General features: G+C 36.2%; 1 protein-coding gene and 1 non-coding gene across 3 annotated transcripts in view; one reads left to right on the plus strand and one right to left on the minus strand.

The window, feature by feature from the left end:
• The window catches only part of PIK3R3 (phosphoinositide-3-kinase regulatory subunit 3), a 70,682-nt gene that overhangs the window by 38,420 nt on the left and 10,224 nt on the right, over positions 1 to 22,038 (minus strand). Inside the window, exon 1 of one of the 2 annotated variants that reach the window (XM_033114566.1) lies at positions 2,540 to 2,562. The exons of the other annotated variant lie outside the window; for it this stretch is intronic. The gene's annotated coding sequence lies outside the window, so the exon portion shown is untranslated. Of the gene's footprint in view, positions 1 to 2,539; positions 2,563 to 22,038 lie in introns of those variants that run through there. 2 annotated transcript variants of the gene reach the window in all.
• Positions 8,536 to 8,660, plus strand: LOC117027870 (small nucleolar RNA SNORA25). The gene has a single exon (XR_004423998.1). It is a non-coding gene; the product is annotated as a small nucleolar RNA SNORA25 (small nucleolar RNA).

Raw genomic sequence — 22,038 nt, forward strand, 5'->3', positions numbered from 1 at the left:
CTACTCCTTGACAAAGTCGTTCTTGCATTGGGTGAGCGCTGCAATGCTGAGTGATAAGTTAAAATGTACCAGAGCAAACATTTTCCTAAATAAGTATCCATAAAATGCTAGCACTTTAATTTCTATTTAACAATGAAAAGTATTTCTCTTTACATTTTGAGAAACTGTGTTATAAGTTTTTAAATATTAGCAATACAGAAAGATATTTTAAATTCAACTTTAATTACTATGTAGATATACGAACATATACATATATGTACATGCGTTTGAGTATGTGTATATATATATATATATATATATATATATATATATATACATGCATAAAGACATCAGGAAGAATACAGAAACTGTTAATAGTGTATATTATCACAGAAGAACACTTGCTTTACCTATTTATGTACGTTTTCTTCATGTATGTTTCAGCAACCAAAAATAATAGGTTATGAGTAATTTTTAATTTTAATTTACTGTATTTTCTGAGTTCTTACAAAACTTTCAAAACTTTACTTTGATATCTTTTACTAAAGAAAGTATTCAGGAGCTAAAGCACTGTAAAAAAATTATTTCTTTGGTCATAATCTACAAATAATCTACAAATAGTACATTAAAGTATTATATCAAAGTTCAATGTACTGAAGTTGGTACTGTAATGTGTACTGTGATATGTAAAGAAACATTCTTGGGATGGACTGTTAGCTCAGCTGGTTAGAGCGTGGAGCTAAGGGTTAAGGGCCAGGATGAATATAACTTATTTTCAAATAGTTCAGAAAAAAGAAGTATTATTTTATAAAGAGAAAGCATGAATGATAAAGCAAATGGAGTAAAATATTAACAACAGATAAACCTGGTAAAGGACATATGGGTGTTCTTTGTATTCTTATTTTTGCATATTTTCTGTTAAGTTTGAAAGTATTTCCAAATAAAATATTTAAATTTTTTTAAAATTAAGAATTAAAGTTAGGTACTTATTAAGACCAGGGAGGAATGGCAGATCTCAGCCCTCCTAGTCTATGATGGGATTTGACTTTATGAAGGATGGTTTTAAATCAAAAATGGGAGAAAAGTTAAAACAGTATTTGAACGTATGTCCAATCTGTGTTGGGGGAAGAGACGAAGCACATCTAGTTATACATTAAGCGAAGTCAGAGGCCTTTAAGCCTTTTGATTCCAAGTACCATAAAACCAGGAGCCAGCTATCTTTGCTCCACTTCAGGGTCAAGTTTTAACCAACATTCTGTCTGAAACCCCGACTAAAGGCTTTCTTAATTCTGTAACCAAACACAGCAGCACAGTGCCTGGTACACATTCAATAAACGTGTTCATTCAACAAGTGCTGACTGAGGACCTACTTATTCTAGGCCTTTTTTTTTTAACTTTTATTTATTTTAAGTGTGTTTTTCCAGCTCAAGTCAAATAGTTGTTTCAATCTAGTTGTGGAGGGTGAATGTCGGGATCGAACTGGCAACCCTGTTGTTACAAGCATTATGCTCTGAAGAACTGAGCTAACAGCCGCCCCCTAAGCTTTTGTTTCTTCCATCCATAAAACAGTACTTACATCCTATGAGGAGTAAATGAGTTAATATGTGTAAACTTAAAATAGCATAAGTCACACAGCAATCAATAACTATTAGCTGTTAGCTATAGGTGCTAGGCTAGATGCCAAAGACAGTAACAAGACAGTCCAGTGGGCAATTCAAATAAGTAAAATATACAATTACTATACTGTGATTAAACACAGTAAAAGAGAAAGTATTTTTAAAGTATATGTAAAAGGTGAATATTACGGGAAACGATTTATGTCTCAATTTTAAAAGAGAGAACGAAAGAACAGGGTGCCATGGAGCAAAAATAAGGGGACTGAATCTAGAGAGTCAAGGAAGGCATGACATATAACATCCCAGACTAAAGCAACAGTTTGTATTAAAAAAAAAAAAAAAGTCCAAAAGAGAATGAAAGGAAATCTCTGGCACATGGGGAGTATGAAGTGGGGCAAAAGCAGAAGTTCTTTTAGCTACCTGTCATCTCCTGTGTTCTCACCCCAATGTTGCTCTGAGCTGCCTCCCCACTAAACATCTTCTCGTTGCTGATCATTCCATTATGTCCTCTGGACCGTCCTCCCTGATCATTCTCCCCACATACTAATTAAACAAACTATTTTATAACTTCAGTGTCTTCCCAGAATATGTGTTTCCCCACTTCCTCTCCAGGAAGGACACTATTGACCCACCGTGGGTTGCTCACTGTCGCACACCTTACGGACTCTGGGCCTCTCTTCTTCCTTAGTGCTCAGGCTCTCTTTTTTTCATCTGCACCTTGAAACTGGTATTTCCCTGGCCTTCTTTTTATTCTATCCTCCCATCTACTTCCATAGCTTCAAATAATACCTATACCCTAATCCCAAAACAATGTATTTCCAACTACAGAGTCTTTTCTAAATTTCTGATCATCCAACAGAAGACACCTAATATGTGTCAAGCATTGTAGCAGGCACAGTGAATTGGATCAGTGCTTCCCACACTTTAATGTGGTTCTAAGTCACCTGGGGATCGTGTAAAATGCAGAAGATGATTTGCTAGGTATGGCTTGGGACGTGGAATTCTGCGTTTCTAACAAGCTTCCAGGTGAGGCCAATAGTGCTGACCCAAACTTTGCACAGCCAGGGGCCTCATGGACGTCTCTCTCTGAAGAGCTTCTATGGGGTAAAAAAAAAAAAAAAAAAAAAAAAAGGCAAGTAGAGTACGGTAGCTAAAATAGTCGATTAAATACATGTGATTCTTCACTCCATCTATAAATCACTCAAAATTGGCAATACAATATGTTGTTAAAGGTATAAACACATAATAGCAATGAAATCAGGGGAGGAAACAACAGCAGGTGATAGCAACAAAACTTGAATACAGAAAGAGCAACCAGATGAATCTGACTTGGTAGAACGCAAAAACTTGAAACCTAAGCCTGAAGAAAGAAAGTCCAATAAAAAGGCAATCTGATTTGCAACACTGAACTCTGGATAGACCAGGAATTGGAGGCAGAATCCATCTCTGAAGGAAGGATTGACGGAAGAATGGGCTTAAAACAGGAGGATTGGCAGAAAGTCTATAGAAAGGGCAGTAGATCCCCAGTTTTCCTCCCCAACCCCCAAGCAACCAGGAACTACCCTTCCCCCACCCTAAACAAAGGCTGCTGTCAATTCACTAGTCCAGAGAAACTATTAAAGAGGCTTTGGTCTCAGGGAACACTAAGCATAGCTGGGATTAGGGTAAATCCCTTATTGAAAACAGAATTAAGGAAAAGTCTACTAAACAGGTAGGTGTCCCAACCCCTTTCCCCACCTCAGTTCTCTGAACACTAAGCCACCACGCTTATACCCCAGGCAAGAGTTAGGGAGATTTTCTTGGAGAAACTGACAAGACCTCAAAAAAGACCTAAAAATACAGATCTTTTACGGTTACCAATAAAAAAGATATTCATTATCTTACCACCTTTTCAGTGAAAGCCTCCAGTTAACATGTCCTGCCCACTTACATGGAGCTTCAGATTAGCTTTTTAGTATCTCATTCTTAAATAAAAACAAACCCTTTAAAAAGGAAGGAAATTCTGACACATGCAATAACATGGACGAAATTCAAAAGACATCTCTTCATGAAGACATTAAGAACCTTGAAGAAATAAGCCAGGCACAAAAGGACAAATATTGTATGGTTTCTCTTATGTGAGGTACCTAAAGTAGTCAAATTCATAGAGACAGAAAGTAGAATGGTGGCTGCCAGGGGTTGGGGGAAGGGGAATGGAGAATTAGTGTTTAATGGGTACAGAATTTCAATTAGGTAAAATGAAAAAGTTCTGGAAATGGATGATAGCAATGGTTGCACAACAATGTAAATGTACTTAATGCCTCAGAATGCTTAAAATGATACATTTTATATTGTGTACTTTACCACAATTAAAAAAATAAAAGAACAAACCACAAGACATTTGAAGAAAGCCATCAATGTTAAAGAAGACCAAAACAAACGAAAAAGGAACTTAGGAGTAAACAAAGAATTCAAGGAAAAGAAAACTTCCCAGACACATAAGTATAAAATATAAAAGAAAATGTTGCATCCATGAAACATAAACAAGATCTACGTATAATAAAGTAACATTAAAGAACAAGAGCCCTTATGTATTAAAATTATAATAGAAAAATTTTTTTAAAAAACTTCAATTGACAAGCTGGTAGATAAAGCTGAGGAAATCTCTCAAGAAGTGGAACAAAATGAGAAAGTAATGAAAAATAGGAGAAAAGACAGAATTAGAGGATAAATCCAGAAGACACAACATTGAACTAACAGAAGTTACAGAAAGCAGAAGAAAACATTTAAAATAAATAAGAAAAAATTTTCAGAAATGATGGACATACATGTCCAGAATGAAAGTACCCACAGAGTATGAAAGTACCCACAGAGTACCCACGATTAATGAAAAACACCCATATCAAGACAGGTCTCTCTGGAATTTCACATCAGGGATAAAGAGAAGGTCCTAAAATCTATCAAAAGGGGGGTAAAGGACTAAGCCTGGAATGTCTTGGATTCCTCGACAGCAACACTGGAAACTAATGACATTGGAGAAGAACCTTCAAATTCTGAGGGAAAATGATTTTTCAACCTAGAATTATATATCCTGCCAAATTATCAATTATGTACATATGAGGGCAGAATTGACATTTTCATTCATACAAAGTCTCAAACAACCTATCTCTTGACACACTTTCTTAGGAAGCTCCTGAAGGATGTGCTCTACCAAAATGAAGAATAAACCTAACAAAGAAGATGGTGTAGAATTCAGGAAAATGGAGGCCAACACAGGAGAAAAGCAAAGGCAATCCCCAGAAAAATGGTGACAGGAAGTTCCAGGATGACAGTCAAAATCAATAAGTGGGATTCTAGAAAGAGAATAAAGGGTGATTTAGGGGGTATGTTGAAAGGAAAAAAAAATGGAAACGACAGATTATCTGATGTTTAACCATACTGAGTTTTATAGTTCTGTCAAGAGTATGGGGATAATACTGTCACAAGTACATTTTTTTTTAATTCAGGCAAATTTTTAAAAACTAAGACAATAATTCAAAAAAAATTATGTAAGAAAGGAAATGTAGTCATATACTAATGGCTTATCTGTGAATACTATTTAAATAGTCATAATAGTATAAATACTAAAAGATAATTTAAGAAACAATTATAATTATATAAATATATTGGAAAAATGGGTAAAGGGACAGAGTGTATATGGCCTAAAAGAACTAAATCCCCATCTTCCTCAGAAGGAATAAATAATATCAAAAAGTGAAAAAAATTAAATGGTAGTACCAGAATACTATGAAAAACAGGAAGGTAAAAACCAGGAAGAAAAGCTAAAAGAGTTAAGTGTTGCCTCTATCTAGATTAGAAATTGGGGGTCGAAGAGGGTAGAGCAGGGAACTGCTGGGATTTTCTACTATAAACCTTGAAGTACCTTTTGACTTTAAGCTATGAACTTGTATTGCTTTGATGAAAAAAGAAAATGAAATTAAAAGAAACTTAAGAGTTTACTCAGGTGCTGCCATTTAAACTAGATTTGGTAAATTATCTCACCTCTCTAAGCCTTACATTCAATGACAGTGTTAAAACCAACTTATATAAGCTAACAAGAGTTGATTGTTACATTTTCAGGAATTTTGCAAGCCACTTATACACAGTCACTATTAAAAATTAAATCATATAAATGCACAATTAAATAAATTATATTAAAAATAAAGGTAATAAACAAGATTTATCACCTCATTAAGGTTTACTATATTTCATTTTACTATCTTCGCCTTTTAAGTTATTTACATCTACTGTGTTTACACAGTAGAAATACTTTGTGCTACTGTGCATCTCTTTCAAGCTCTGCATTCAGTATGTCTCGGCTGGTAGCTTGAAGTCAGCCATTTACATTTCAGAAATGGGATTATTTACACTTCAGAAATCAGCAACCACCACAAATCAGAGCTTGATTTATTGTTGTATTGATTACCTACCAGCGGTCAGCAAACTATGACCCATTGCCTGTTTTTGTACAGTGCAAAGAATGGTTTTTATATCTTTAAATGGTTGGAAAATACACACACAGAGACACACACACACACACACACACACACACACACACACCAAAAAAAAGGCAACAGAGACCACATATGGCCTACAAAGCCTAAAGTATTTACTATCTGACTACGAAAAAGTATGTCCATCCCTGATCTTCACTTAAGAAAATGATGGAAAAAATGTTAATTCAGTGTAATAATCTCAACTCCATGGCAGCAGCTTTAATATAACAAGAAATTAGATGGCGTTCAAAAACAAACATATCTTCTTCACCAAGCCTGTTCCTCCTATCTGCTCTATCCTATTAAGGGCGTCACTATGCATTTGTCACAACTCACAGACCTGTACACCAAAGACAGGTGTATGTAATTTTGTTTTAAATTTTTTTAAATCGCATGTGGAACTTTTAAAATAAAGATTCCTGGGCCCAGCTCCCTACAGATTCTGATTCGGTTAATCCAGAACAAAACTAGAACATCTGTGGGGGGGTTTTTTAAACACAACTGGTCTGGTAATCTTGATTCAAAAAAAAAAAAAAAACCATCCTAGGAAGAGAACCCTGTTCCTCGTGCCACAAATGTGCTCTAACTTCTATCTCGACAGTTTTCCCCACTTACTCCAATCCTCCCCCTCCACCCTGTTCTTTCACCTCTGTGAGAGCTCCAATTCCTCACTCATTACTTTCTATACATGCCGATCTACCCTCCCTCTCTGCCTCAACTAATTCCCCTCATTTCTTTTGCCCCTCTTATCCTCCCAACTGCAACTGCCTGGCAAGATCCCCAACCATAGCTCAATCCATTTTCATGCTTTTTCTGCTCCCTCTGTAGACTCCTAGAGGGGAAAAAAGCTACATTGTCTTCAATTTGGTTTCACTAGTAATAATCTCCTATCACAAATACCTCAAGACAATCCAAAAATCTCCCTCTCCCACTCCTCACTGTGGCTATTTCAAACCTTCTCCACCTTCCTCAAACATCTCTCTTCACTCATTTTTGATAGACCCCATTTCACCTCCTATATAACAGAGATAATAAAGATTGTGAGCAGAGAGCTACTTCAGTTTCCTATCATTCATCTATAAATTTCTGTGCATCTACACTCATTTCTCCTTTCTTATCTAAATTAGTCCCTCTACCAAATGCTCTGGCTCTGCACTCCTTTTACCACCAGAGGGATTACAGTCCTCCTGAATCCTAGTCCTCCTCTCTAGCCTCTCCTGCTTTACTGGCTCCTTTCCTACAAGCTTATAAATGGGCCCAAATCACTCAACTACAGGTCCCCTGATAGAAGTGGTTCTTAGGGGTTATAAACTTTTGAAAAGCTGATGAAAGCTTAAGGCTTCTCTCCCAACTACATACACACACAGTATGCACATACTACTGTAGAAAGGTAGGGTCCACAAATACCAGTTTAAGAACCCATACCCTATAACTTCCATTCTTTTTTCTCCTTTATACCCAAGCTTTTCAAAAAGCTGTCCTCTGCCTCTCTCCACTTATAGTCCCCTCCTAAATCTATTGTAATCCTACCTCCCAACCTCCCAACTCCACTGAAGCCATTCTTACCAGGGTCAGTGACCCTGCTGCTAAATTCAGTAGACACTTTTCACTCCTTATCTGCAGCATTTGATACTGCTAATAATTCCCTCCTTTTTGAAACACCCTCTTTACTCAGTATCTGAGACCCTACGCTCTTCTATACTTTTTCTACTTCTCTGGTCATTCTTTCTAAATCTGTCATAGGATCCTTTTCCCAGACCAGTTGGGTATCATCAGGGATCTATCTTTGATTGCCTCCTTACCCCACCTAACTGCTTCTTTGCATTTTCACTTCTTTTCCGTGAAGCTACTGTGTATATGAGTAATAAACCTTTTGCCCTCTTAATCTGGCATTTTTCAGTTTAATTTAAAGTCCCCAGTAACTGAACCTATGAGGATAAAGAAGTTTTTTTCCTCCCCTACACTCAGCATAGGTGACATAGTAGCTACCAAAAATATTTATTAGCCGTTCACAGGTATTTCAGTTATCACTAAACCAGACCTAAGTAACACATGCAGAACCAAAATGACAAATATAAAAGCAGTCATCTTTTTATTAGGAAAAAAAGCTCCTCACACTTTTGGCTTAGTTACTGGTAGCTTAGTATAAGCAGAGATGGTAAACTAGTAGATCAGAAATTGTCTTTAATTTCATAAAGAAAAGTTAGAAATAAAGAAACTACTACTAAGTCCTGTTTCCTTTTCGCAGCTAGCTCATTAAGCTAAATTTAGTTACTACTGGTTCTAATAATCAACTGAAAAGAAATAAAGGAATTTGCAATGCTCTCTTAACATCTCCCTTTCTCAACTTCTTACATTTTTAAAAAATTCTTAATACTTACCCTCCAAATAGTAAATCTTATCTTCTACAAATATCTTTGACATATAGATAATTTCAAAAAGAGCTTGTTGGACCAAAACCAGGGGCTCTTAATGCTGTGACCAAAGATTGAAGTTCTCCATAGAATGTAAGTCACTCAATAGTGCTATGTTTTCCTGAGGAGATACAAAATTTAGCTATTCACATCCATGATTGGTGATGTGGGAAAGTAAATAAATATCTCCCAAAGTGAGTATTGTGTTTAAATACAAAGTATATAAAGAGATTATCCTGTTAAATATTATCAAAGGCAAATGATTTTTCAAAGACACATGACAAACCTGAAAGACTTCCTCAGATGATAAATTTTGACTACCTGAATAGAAAATTTTAACCATGGTACTCTGACCACATTAGTGGAAAGGTATTCTGAATTTCTGGAAACATTAAACCAGCTTTTACTAACCACTGCTAAGGAACAGGGACCAAGAAAAAATATTTGTGAATAACAAATATATTTGTGAATAACCAGAAATTATACAAGGTTTTAAAATACAAAAATAATAAAACAATCTTATTAAAATATATTTCCTAAACTCACAAATCTATTTTATTTTAGAGGAATAAAAATTAAAAAGAATTAGAACTACCCTGGATGTTTTAATATAATCTTAGATATAGAAAAGTGCTTAGGAAAAAAAATGACTGGGTGATCAGGCTATCTAGAGGAAAAAAACGATTCTCTTCTGGGGAAAGAAAAACATTTATTTAAATTAAATCCTTAGCGTTTTGAAACCCTAAAAATAAAATTTTGGAAACAGGAGGAGAGAAACAAACACAAAACTTCAACTGACAGCTTTTACCAACTTCTTTGTAAAAGATAATGATTTAAACAAAATTTTCCCCCCAGCATCAGTGAGCTGCCACATTCCACTTCACCAACTATTTGGCATGCAGCATTGAATTACAGAACAATTTTGCTCATGCATGGACAAATACTATTTTCCCCACTGAAATGATTTATCTGTAGCTTGCTCATCAATAACACTAACCCTTTCCTATGTCCTAACAACCAACCTGCTTTGTGAGCTAAATCCCAATCCCAAATCAGTTGTTGCTAGCAAAACTAATCTCTGAATGAAAGCAGTCCAACAGCCAATCACAACACAGAATTTGGGTCGTACGTTACTGATGATGAGACAGAAAACTGCAGTTTCCAACAGGTAGTTTTAATTGAGCTTCTTGGCTCAGCAAAATTGAAGTATGATGTTATCTCTGGAAACATATATGATATTTTCTTTATATTGCTAATTTTTTCTTTGAAAATGTTTTTCTAATAATATGGTGATGGAAGGAGAACTGACTCTGGGTGGTGAACACATAATACAATATATAGATGATGTACACCAGTTTCAGTTGTACACTTGAAACCTATGTAGTTTTGTTGACCATTGTCACCCCAATTTTAATAAAAGAAAAAAAATGTTTTTCTAAAAGACTGTCTCAACCAAAATAAACAATGATTTCAACAATTAGGAGACATAACATTTAATTAACTAATTAAAAGCTAAAACGCTTAGGTTAAAATAGTAATGTGATTTTCCCTCTGTGTCCTTCCCCAAGCTTATAGAGTTCCTTCAGATTTCAATTTATTTTGATACTGTCTTTTTTTGTCCCTTCACATGATATAATTTAGGCGAACAGCAGTTTCTTCAGTTAAAGTTAACTGCTTTGAAGAGTCCAAAAATGCTAATAATTTCCTCCTAATAGCAATGAATTCATTATATTTTCAAGGACTTCTCCAGCTAGAGAATAGGATGATAAAGGCAAATAAGTTTTAGTTCACAAACACAAAGATATAATTTTTTAAACCTATCATTTTTACAGATTACTAATCATCGGTGAACGAAAAGCTTCTGATCTAAAACAAAAACTGACTCGCATATAACCTACCAATATAACTTTGCATAATCCTCTTAAACTCTCTTGTCTGCTTACCTACAAAACATCTGATTACATCTAAATAGTCCCTATTATCTCTAATTTTTATGTGCCCTTGTATTTGGCCATCCAAGAGAGAGTATCCTAGGCAGATTTCACTAGAATACCAGAAATTTCATTAAAACTTTACTGGATATGAGTCATGTTTCCATCTGGTAAGCTAACTGCAATTATGAAGATCACCATGTATTTCTGGGTGTTCATAAAAAGACTAACCAGAACCAAAAAAATAGCATTAATATTTTTTTAAGTGAATAACAAAACTGAAGAAAACTAAAATTAGATGTGCAGGTGGGGAGAGTAGAAAAACAGAGGAGGGAACACTTTTCAACTCATTGTAACCCTAATACCAATATCAGAAAAAGACAAGACAAGAGAAGAAAACTACAGACCAACATACCTTAAGAACTAAAATCCTCAGACATCAAAATCCTCAACACTAGCAAATCGACTCCAGCAACATATAAAAAGGAGTTTACACCATGACCAAGTGAGATTTATTCCAGGAATGCAAGGTTGGTTCAACAAACAAAAATCAATGTAATACACCACATTAATAAAGTTTTGATCATCACAATAGATGCAGGAAAAAAATCTGATAAAATCATGAAACACCCTTTCATGATAAAAACACTCAACACACTAGGAGTTGAAGGGAATTTCCTCAACTCTTCTTGTGATGATATGACACAATGCCTATCTGAAGAGATGAAATGAGGTGAATGACGTAGGCATTGTGACATAGTGTTAGGATACTATAAGGGTTACTTGAACACAAGCATTATGATACCATGACAGTTGATATGAAAACCGAGATGGCTACTAAATGACTAATGGGTGGGTAGCATGCACAGCATGGATAAGCTAGACAAAGGGATGATTCCTGTCCTGGGCAGGACAAAGTGAGACAACGCAAGATTTAATCATGCTACTCAGAACAGTGCAAAATTTAAAACTTACGAATTGTTTATTTCTGGAATTCTCCATTTAATATTTTGGACCATAGTTGACCATGGGTAACTGAAACAGAACTACTACACAATCCTAAAAAAAGTTCTTATTTTTGCCCATTTCAACTCAGCATGAAAGAGCTAAATCCTTGGTTTCAGTAGCCTTTTAATCAATCATTGTTCCTAAGGAACTGTTTTCTTCCATTAACCATAGTAAAAAATAATACTCAAATATAAATGACTGTGTAAGACAGAAAAGGACGGACAGATGGATGGATAGATGGACAGACAGACAGACAGCTTTGTACTTATATTTGAAACCTATTCTAGAAGGCCTACCAAGGAGTGCGTGATTCAACTTGCAAAGTTCACTGGAAGCCATTATTTCTTCCATTCCTTTTAAAGCAGTGTCAAGTGTGATGCACTAGAGATCGGGAAATGATACTGGGTACCTTTATGACATCTACGATAGCCTTGGTCTTTTCATTAAAAATAAGCAAGAATAATATTTTTTTCTTATCTCAGCAAAAGGCTCTAGAAACATGATATACCAGACTATTATAGAGAACCTTTTTTTTTTAATGTGGAAAAAGTAAATTAAAGAGAACAACAAAAAAGGCTGTCCTACCTATCCTTCATAGTCTAAGTTCAAATATCATCATCTCCAGCAGTCTTTCTTCTCATAACACCCCCTTCTCCTCAACAACTAAAGCACTTGTTGGTGTCACTCTCTGAAACTTAGTTATCTGTTGCTCATATTATTATTCTCCTCTGAGTCTGTTTTCCTAAATGAAAAATGAAAATTAAAGCAATATGTGAGGAAAATATTAAGAAAGACTGCATATATAAAACAATGCCCGACACAGTAACTATTCAATAAGTATTACATATAATAGTTATCTCTCTGTCATTTACAAAATTTATGGCTGAACAAGTCACCTTTGCTAGTTTCATTTTCTTCACCTGTAAAGTGAAGATAATAATCCCTGTCAAATTATTATCTATGTGCAAATAGGGGGGACCAATACTCTTTGGTTTTGAGAGTATTTTTTCATCATTATGCCTAGAATATTATCGTTGATCATTACTAAACCTTTGTACAACATATAGCACTTTTATTACCTTAACATTATAAAATAAGCACTTTATAAACATAAATTTTAATAGCTGCAAAATAGTTTTTTGATACGAATGTGTCATAATTTACTTAACTATTCCCTCCATGTTGGGTATCAACTACTCTCGTCAATATCTCCACCCAGCTCCTTGTTGTTCTTTGCCACACCAGCCCATAAATCTTTCAACCACGGAGAATCAATCCAACCACCTGCTTCCTCTGTTCCCATATCACAACTGCTGAGTTCTGCAGAAGAAATCACAAGCTGGGAATTTGTGCCACCACAAATTTATTAAGTCTCTCATCTTAACTGAGATTAAGTATCCTATTGGTAATTCATCTATATGCCTCTGAACAGTCACCTTTTCCATCCCACACAGTGACCAATGGCTACTCCCAATCTCAGGCCCAACACTCTATATACCTCTTCTTTCACAATTGTTCTCTCCCAGCAAAAAAAAATTTGACCCTACCCAATTTTCCAACCTACATTCTTCTTCAAACCCATCTTCTTCCTTCTAAGTGTTAGACAAAGGTAACCATCTCTCCTCCTTCCCTGGGTGATAATCCCTCCTCACCTCCAAACTCATCAACTTTTGTTTCATCAAATCACACACATCCATATATTCAACTTTATCTCTACTTTATCATCTCTACCAAAACATACACGTTCAATTTTTATCTTTAAAAAAAAATTCTGGGGATGACCGGTTAGCTCAGTTGGTTAGAGCATGGTGCTGGTAGCACCAAGGTTGCCGGTTCAATCCCACATGGGCCACTGTGAGCTGCACCCTCCTTAAAAAAAAAAAAAGAAAAAAGAAAAGAAAAATATTCTGTTTCTCAGATCTCCTCAGATCTCAAGACTATATGTCTTGTTAATGTCTTCTCAATAACAAAGTCCTGCAGAAACTTTTCCATCTTTATTTCACATAATCACTTTAGGTTTTACACTGTGGGCCATTTTTTTCCTTCTTGAAAATCTCTCTCTCCCTGAGCTTCCCAGAGACCAATCTCCTTGCTCTTTTTCCTACTTTCTCTGCTTTTTCTTTTTCTTTTGAGTCTTGAATTTAATCATGTTGGTTTACATATTAAGTTACAAGAGTTCCCCAATACCTATAAAATAAAGTCCAAACCCTTCAGTATGGCACATAAGGCTCTTCAGGGTCTGGTCCCTGCTTACTCTTCTAAGCTCATTTTCCTATTACTTTCCCACAGGCATCTTTCACCCTAGCCACACCAAAACACCCATAGCTCATCCTAACACACAATGCTTTTTCATGCCTTTGTGCAGGTTCCCTGTACCTCACAGAACGCCCTTTCCTCCCTCTCTCCCACACCTCACCACACTCTGTTATCCAGCTACTTTTTTTTAAGACTCAAGTCATGCATATTTTTTTCCATGACATCCTCCCTCACGTTTTTAGGCGTTAACTGAGCATTACCTCCTCTTTGATTCCACAGAGCTCTTTATTTAGTCTTCTAAAATAAACTTTATTCATTATAGTTTAACTGTTGACCTGCCTTTGTACTAAAACTGTGAGCTCCTTAAGGACACATATTTTCTTATCTTTGTAGCTCCAGTGCTGAATGCTTCACAGATAGAAGATACTGTGGATAAATATGTGTTGAATTAATGCATGAAATGATCAGCATAGAGAGGAAGTGAAGATCCAAGAATAATTATGCTGAAAGAAGAGCAGTGGAATTTTACAGAAGGCAGAAAAAGGAAAACAAAAGTCAGCCTGGAGACAGAAACACATTTTTGAAATTTCTCATAGAAAAAGGTAAAATGAGTGATAGAAAAAGAATTATGATCAACCATACGGGCCACAAATACTAACGCATTGCATCTCTTTTCCCCAAATTTTACCCATCCTGATCTTAGAGCCAAACACACACAAGTCTGGTAGCTTCTATCAAGTGAGATGTGCAGCTGCCTCTAGCAAACTCTCTAGCACAAGCCCCTCACATTAAGTTAACCTCTCCAACATTTCCCTATCACTGTATCACAAAAACATTGACCTTCAAGAAAAGTGAGTACCATCTGCTGAATATCTATGATGTATACCTGAAATTAATATGATATTGTAAGTTAGCTATATTTTAATAAAAATCTTAAAAAAGAAGAGTACCTGCTATATGCCAGATACTAACTAAGTATTATTTCATTATGTGTGTGTGTATGTGTAGCGCACACACATGCCACACACACACACAGAGGGTGCCAAAAAAATGTATACACATTTTAAGAAAGGAAAAAGCTGTATTAAAATTACACGAATGGTAACCACTTTGAGCACCTCTTGTAATTGCAGAAGTCAAACGTGACTTGTATTCATCTTTTGTTATCAGTATATATTGAATATTACAATTTTAATAGTTTTTTCCTATCTTAAGATGTGTATACATTTTTTGGCACCTTCTGTATATATACTATATTTTATAATTCTTATAAAAATCTTTGTGAATTAAGTATTACTATTCCCATTTTATAGGTGAGGACTGTTCAATGTCACACAGTATTCAGGCCAAATTCAAATCAGTCTTCTAACAAAGTATTAGGTTGGTGCAAAAGTAATTGCGGTTTAAAAGGTTAAAAATAATTGCAAAAACCACAATTCCTTTTGCACCAACCTAATACAATCACCTTCCCTCTCAAGGCAGCAACTATATGAAGACATGACTTACAAGTTTCCAGTGGTCTCTCAGGCACCTCTCACATCATGCGTAAGGCTAACTCTAAGGTAGCCCCCTAAGGCAGATGTTGTAGAATATTCAAAATTTAAAACTTTCACCAAGCTCATTCTCTGCTAGTAAAGGCCCTCTCTCTTTGACCTGTACTTCCAATTCCTCATTCTCAAACCCTAAAAAAGTCAGTAAAAATTTTATTCTCAAATTTAGAGTCTGTGATAAGAGTAATGGCCCTCCAAAGATGTCCACATCCCAATCCCTGGAAACTGTGAATGTTATATTACGTGGAAAAAGGGACTTTGCAGATGTGATTAAGTTAAGAATATTGAGATGGGAATATTATTTAGATTTATCCAAGTTGGTCAAAGAAATCAAAGGTCCCTATAAGAGGGAAGGAACTTCGGGGTCGGAAAAGAAGATAATGACAACAGAAGCAGAGGAGAGAGAGACAGAGACAGAGAGAGAGAGAGACAGAGAAAGAAAGAGAGAATGCAATGCTACTGGCTTTGAAATGGAGTAAGGGGTCAGGAGCCAAGGAATTCAGGCAGTTTCTAGAAGGAGGGAAAGGCAAGAAAACAGCTTCTTCTCTAGAGCCTCCAAAAGGAATATAGACTGTCAACACCTTGACGTTAGGACTTTTGACGTCCAGAACTGCAAGATAATAAATGTGTGTTGTTTTAAGCTACTAATTTATGATAATTGGTTATGGTAGGAATAGGAAACTAAGGCAGAGTTTCTATTTATCAATGCCTGAGAATAAAAGCCCCCTCCAATTTTGTGTTTGAGAAGATTAGTTTTTTTTCAAACTTAACTTTAAGTTATCTACTCATAAATCTTTTCTTTCTAAATATACTTTTAACATTGTTTTTGCTATTTAATAACAAATCTAGGGCAAAAAGTGCCTACAATCCCATCATCAAATCAACGTTTTCATTTGATCATAGTCCAATTCTTTTCCTTCCCCATATTTTATTTTTACATAGTTGTAGCAATATCAAGGAATGGATTTTACAATCTACATTTTTACTAGTAACACTCCATGAGGTTTTTTTTTTCATTTTGCTTCATTTTTTTTTTTTTTTTGAGATCCTCTTACCTCACTCCTTCCCAAACTCAGGTAAGCATCCTTTGCTGCTCCTGCAACATTTCAAAAATACTCCCACCTTGAGGTCTTTGTAATTGCTGTTCACTCAACTTGTAATACCTTCATTCAGCTATCCCCCCGGCTCACTCCTTTACTTCCTTCAGGTCTCTGCTCAAAATGTCACCTTAACAGAATATATTTGCAATACATGTAATAGACAAGGGCTGATATACTACAAATCAATAAGAAAAAAAAAACAATCCAATAGAAAAATAGGCAAAAGATATGAAAAAGCATTTCATAAAAGAGAATAACCAAATGGCCAACATATGAAAAGCGGATCAATCTCATTAGGAATAAGGAAAACGCAAATAAATTTAAACCACGGTGATACCATTACACACTTATTGCAGATGTAGAGTAACTCTCATATACTGTTAAGGAGGGAAATAGATTGGCATTCTCTAGAAGGGCTGAGATACACATATTCTATAAACCAGGATTCTGAATCCTAAATGTCCCTTACAAAAATGTACTGATGTAAAAACAGGGCCTATGTGAAAAAATGTTCACAGCAGCATTATCATTAATAGCCAAAAAAACTACTCAAATATCTATCAACAATAGAAATAAACTGTGATATACAATGAAATACCATATAGTAACAACAAAAAAAGAAGAAACTACAGCTACATGAAAACAGTAAAAATGACTCAACATAATGCTGAACAAAAAAACACAAGAGAATATATATGGTTTAATTCCATATACATAAAATTCAAAAACAGGCAAAACTAAAATATATCATTTAAGAATACAACTATAAAGAAAAATAAGAAATTACCATAAAAAGTCAAGTCAATGGTTACCACTGTGGACTAAGAGGGATATAATTGGAAGGCGCATGCTCTTGGCTCCTGGGAAGTTGGCTATCTTCAACTTTATCTAGGTGGTAGCTACATGGTTGTTCACTTTCTATGACGTCAGTGAACTGCACATTTATATTTTATACGCTTATTAGTATGTATTTCATTTCACAATAAGGTTAAGTCACCATAGCAATGAGGCCTTCTCTGACTACCCAAAATAAAACAGTAATTCCTTCGCCCTCCATTCCCCCTTAACCAGATTTTTTTCTCTATAACACTTCTCTTCACCTAACATACTGTATATTAACTTCTTACTTTATTTATTGTCGTATCTCCTCCTGCATAAAGCACAGACTTTGTTTTGCTCACTGCTGTATATCCAGCCATTAGAAGTGTACCTAAAATAAAATACCTTTCTTCATGTTTATATAATCCTAAACAAAGATAGAAAATATAGGTTTTTATTTTATAAAAATGGGATGTTATTAATAACTTGCTTGTTTTAATACACAAGCTATCACAGATGTTCCTCTAGGTAAAGACGTATCAATTTAACTCATTTTCTTTGAGTTGTATAATATTCCATAATATGTGTAAGTGCACTACAAGTTATATATCCATAGCCACGATCGATGGACATTCAGCCTGTTTCCAATTTTTGCCATTAAAGACAATATTGCAGGGCTGGCCCAGTGGCTCAGATGGTTAGAGCTCCGTGCTCCTAACTCCGAAGGCTGCCAGTTCGATTCCTACATGGGCCAGTGGGCTCTCAACCACAAGGTTGCCAGTTCAATTCCTCGAGTCCCGCAAGGGATGGTGGGCAGCACCCCCTGCAACTAAGATTGAACACGGCACCTTGAGCTGAGCTGCATCCGGGATGGCTCAGTTGGTTGGAGTGCGTCCTCTCAACCACAAGGTTGCCCGTTCGACTCCCGCAGGGGATGGTGGGCAGCGGCAACTGGACCTGGAGCTGAGCTGCGCCCTCCACAACTAAGACTGAAAGTACAACAACTTGACTTGGAAAAAAGTCCTGGAAGTACACACTGTTCCCCAGTAAAGTCCTGTTCACCTTCAAAAAAACAAAAAACAAAACAACAACAATATTGCATACATATGCTTTTATACGTTGATACTCATTTCTACAGAATAGATTTCCAGAAGAGGAATTTTACTAGATATTGCAAAACTTTCCAAAATGGCTATAGCAATTCACATTTCCACCATTCAAAATCGAACTCATGAATCTTAAGAATTAATTTTCTTATCATTTATGCCCACTTATTTACAAAAAGGATGATCTTAATAACTAATAAACATCCCGGGAAATGTAATATGACCTTAGCAAGTAATACCTTGGGAGCAGTCAAGGTCCCACTGCACTCTCTCCCACACCTTTAGGAACTCTGTAGTACCTGATTTACTACCATCTGCTCTAGATTCCAAACCTGGACTCAGTAGAAGCCACTCCCCTTTCCTCCTCCAGTAAAGCCTAAGAGAAAAAGAACCCCTCCCTCCTGGGCCATTTCACATCTGCCTCATTTTGATTTAAGAGACCATACAATCCAAATCTGTCCTTCCTCCTTAAATTGTGCCTCCTGGCTTATAGCACGACCATCTTCCAGGTCAGAACACTAAAACACACTCTAGATTCTCTTATTTTCTCAGTATAGTCTCTAAGTCCCATCAATTCTACTTTTTAAAAATGCTCCTGTTCATTCTCACCGCTACTATCTTACCTTAGGCTTGGGGGGGGGGGGGCACCCTTTTTTTTTTTTTTTAATGATTAGAAGATGAAACAAAAATGCAGTCTGTGGTTACGAATATTAAATGGGTATGGATGTACAACTATGGATCAGTAAAGATTGTCATACGATGTCTGTTGTTAAAACAAAATTAAATTTATAGTGAATATAAATTTAGTCCCCCTAAATTGTGTCCACAGGGTCCCCACATCCATATTTTTTTTAACCTTAGGCTTTCATAATATCTTTCATCTCTACTGAAATAGTTTCCTAACCAGTTCCCCTTCTTTAGTCTTGCTCTCCTCAATCTACTTTTCACTTTGCAGCCAACAAATCTTTTACCTACTTGAAACCAATTAGTCAGTGGCTTCCTAACTGCCCACAGGTTAAAATCCAACCTCTAAGTGTAGCATTCAGGGTCTTTCATGATTTGGCCCTCACCTACCTCTCCAGACTGATCTACCACCACTTTCCACCACACACGTTATGTTTCAACAAAACTGATTTAGTTTCCAAAATACACCAAGGTGCTTTAACAACTTTGTGCATTCACCCAGTCTTTTACCTCTCCTCTACCCCACCAGTAAGCCAATCATTCTCTCTTCTGTTTATACATTTTTATATTATTAAAAATATTCATTCAACCAATATTTATTGAGCACCTCTGCCAAAGACAGTGCTAGATATTGGAAATCCAGCAGTTAATTATGGACTCAGTCCTTATCCTGGTGGAATATGTAATCCAATGAGGACTAAAGACACTAAACAACTGATAAGTGTGGTAAGAATTATAAAGGCTGTAGGTAACACAGTATGTAATGGAAACCTGTATTAGATGATAGCTAGGAGTAAGGGCAGGAGTTAAAAAGAGAAGTACTGTATGCATTTGTTTTCATGGGAGTATTCCTTAATTACAGTCAGAGCTCTTTAAGGGATCACGCCATCTTAATATCGCTAGGCAGGACAGTAAATAGTAATGTATAGTAATGTACATTGATTACATTACAAAGATCACTGTCCCATAACTCCTTGGTTAATCACTGTTAACAAGCAAATGCAGTGACCTTATTGGCCAGCCCTGGGTCTTGTGCTCACCCTTAAAGGGGATGAGTTAGATCAATTCTACCCAAACCACATTGCAAATGGAGAAGTGGTGGTTCCAAAAGAAAAATCAAGAAGCTGTTACCTAAATAAGAGAGAAGGGAAGCTGGATAGGCAAAAAACAAACAAACAAACAAAAAAGAGCAGTCCTCTTTTTAGTGGTCACTGTAATTATCTTGTTCCTTCCCCATGCTGGTAAGGAGTTTATGCAGGACTGACCCTTCCCCAGCTCCAGAAATAGGTCCTGATTTGACACAGCAATGGTTCTCACAGTGTGGTTTGCAGACCAGCCAAATCAGTAACATCTGGAAACTTGTCGCAAATACAAGTTCTTAGAACCCAACCCCAAATCTGCTGACTGAGAAACTCTGGGGGTAGGCCCTACCAATCTGTGCTTTAGCACATCCTCCAAGTGGTTCTGATGAACACTCAAGTTTAAGAGCCAATGGTCTAGACAGAGAAAGCTACAATTAATAGTTCAAGGAGTCCAGATTTTAAGATAGTGATCCTTTGGAACACAAGAATAGTCTATTGTCAAGCTCAGGATCTTTGTGTTATACTTGTGAAAAGCATCCTTTTTCTCCCCCAGAAATGAGAAAACACATAGTCCTAGGAGCCAAAAGCAATCATCTTGCACTGCTCAGGGAAGCCAGCCTGAGGGAAAAAACGGATATAGGGAGAGCCAAGAGAGACGCAGAACCACAGAACCAAAGCCTGACAGTCTTAATCAAACCATGCCCTTTGGACTTTTGAATTACATGAACTTATAAATTCTTTGTTTAAACCAATCTGAGTTGGACTTTTTGTTATTGAAACTGAAAGTATCCTGATTTCTACTACATCAAGTTACACATCCATCCCTAAAAACCATAGGGAATACTAGGAAATACTATCTAGTACTGTCTAGCCTCTCTCTAAATTAGGGTTGGCATATTTAGCAGATAAAAATTCAGAACACTCAGATTTAAATATCAGATAAACAACGAATAATTTTTTAATATGTCCCAAATATTGCAAGAGACATATTCTATGGATTTTATCTGGAAACTCTTCTCTAAATACCCATGATTGATCCCTAGGAATCAAAGGAGATGTCAGTCCCAGTCAGACAGATGTGACAGCAGCTCTTAGGGTACATGACTTCCAGGAGAAAGACTAAACCCCAAGTCCCAAACTAATGTCCTTCAACAGATAACAGATCTAAACCACCTGACTGTCCTTTAAAACTAAGCAGGCTTCTTTCTAAAAGCCAAAACATGTTATACCCTCTATGGCAGAGTATAAATGTGACAAAATCAAAAATGTTACTGTATGAGTAGTCATAGCTTCTTTTTTTTACTCCCTTGGCTCCTGGCCCTTATTATACAGATCAGAGTAATGAAATAGGCAAAGGAGAGAGTTTAAAGGGAAACAGGTACTCCTAGTAAGTTTGAGGAGAGAAGGAAAGAAACAAGAAGAATGAGACTGTACAAGTTGCTATGAGAGGGTTTGGGAGTTTAGATTTAACCATGCAAAGATACTGATCAAAAATGGAAAAATCCGAATTTATATGGTATTGCAGTATGATATGAATATAATAATACCCTTTAACATTTTTGAGAGGCTGGAATAAAGATTTAAATTGCTTTTCAATTTAATTTATAGGCTGGTGTTTCCTCTGCATAGAAGACAGGAGATATGTCACAAGTGTCACAACTTGATAATGAAAATAACAACAGATACCTGCTCTAAGTCTCTTACATATACTAACTCATATAATTCTCACAATAACCCTGCAATGGGGTTGATATTCTTCTCTCTGCCCTACAGATGAGGAAACTGTCCAAGATCAGAGGCTAGAAGTTGACAGGGTTAGAACTGGAAATCCCGCAACCTGACAGTAGAGCTCTTACACCCGGGGTGTCCAAACCGCGGCCCGCGGGCCAACTGCGGCCCGCAATCCATTGTTAATTGGCCTGCAGCAAATTCCAAAAATATATTTTGTTTACTTAAATAAACCAGGTGAAGCAATACGT

Source organism: Rhinolophus ferrumequinum, chromosome 9 (genome assembly GCF_004115265.2).
Source record: "Rhinolophus ferrumequinum isolate MPI-CBG mRhiFer1 chromosome 9, mRhiFer1_v1.p, whole genome shotgun sequence".
NCBI classification, from domain to species: Eukaryota; Metazoa; Chordata; class Mammalia; order Chiroptera; family Rhinolophidae; genus Rhinolophus; species Rhinolophus ferrumequinum.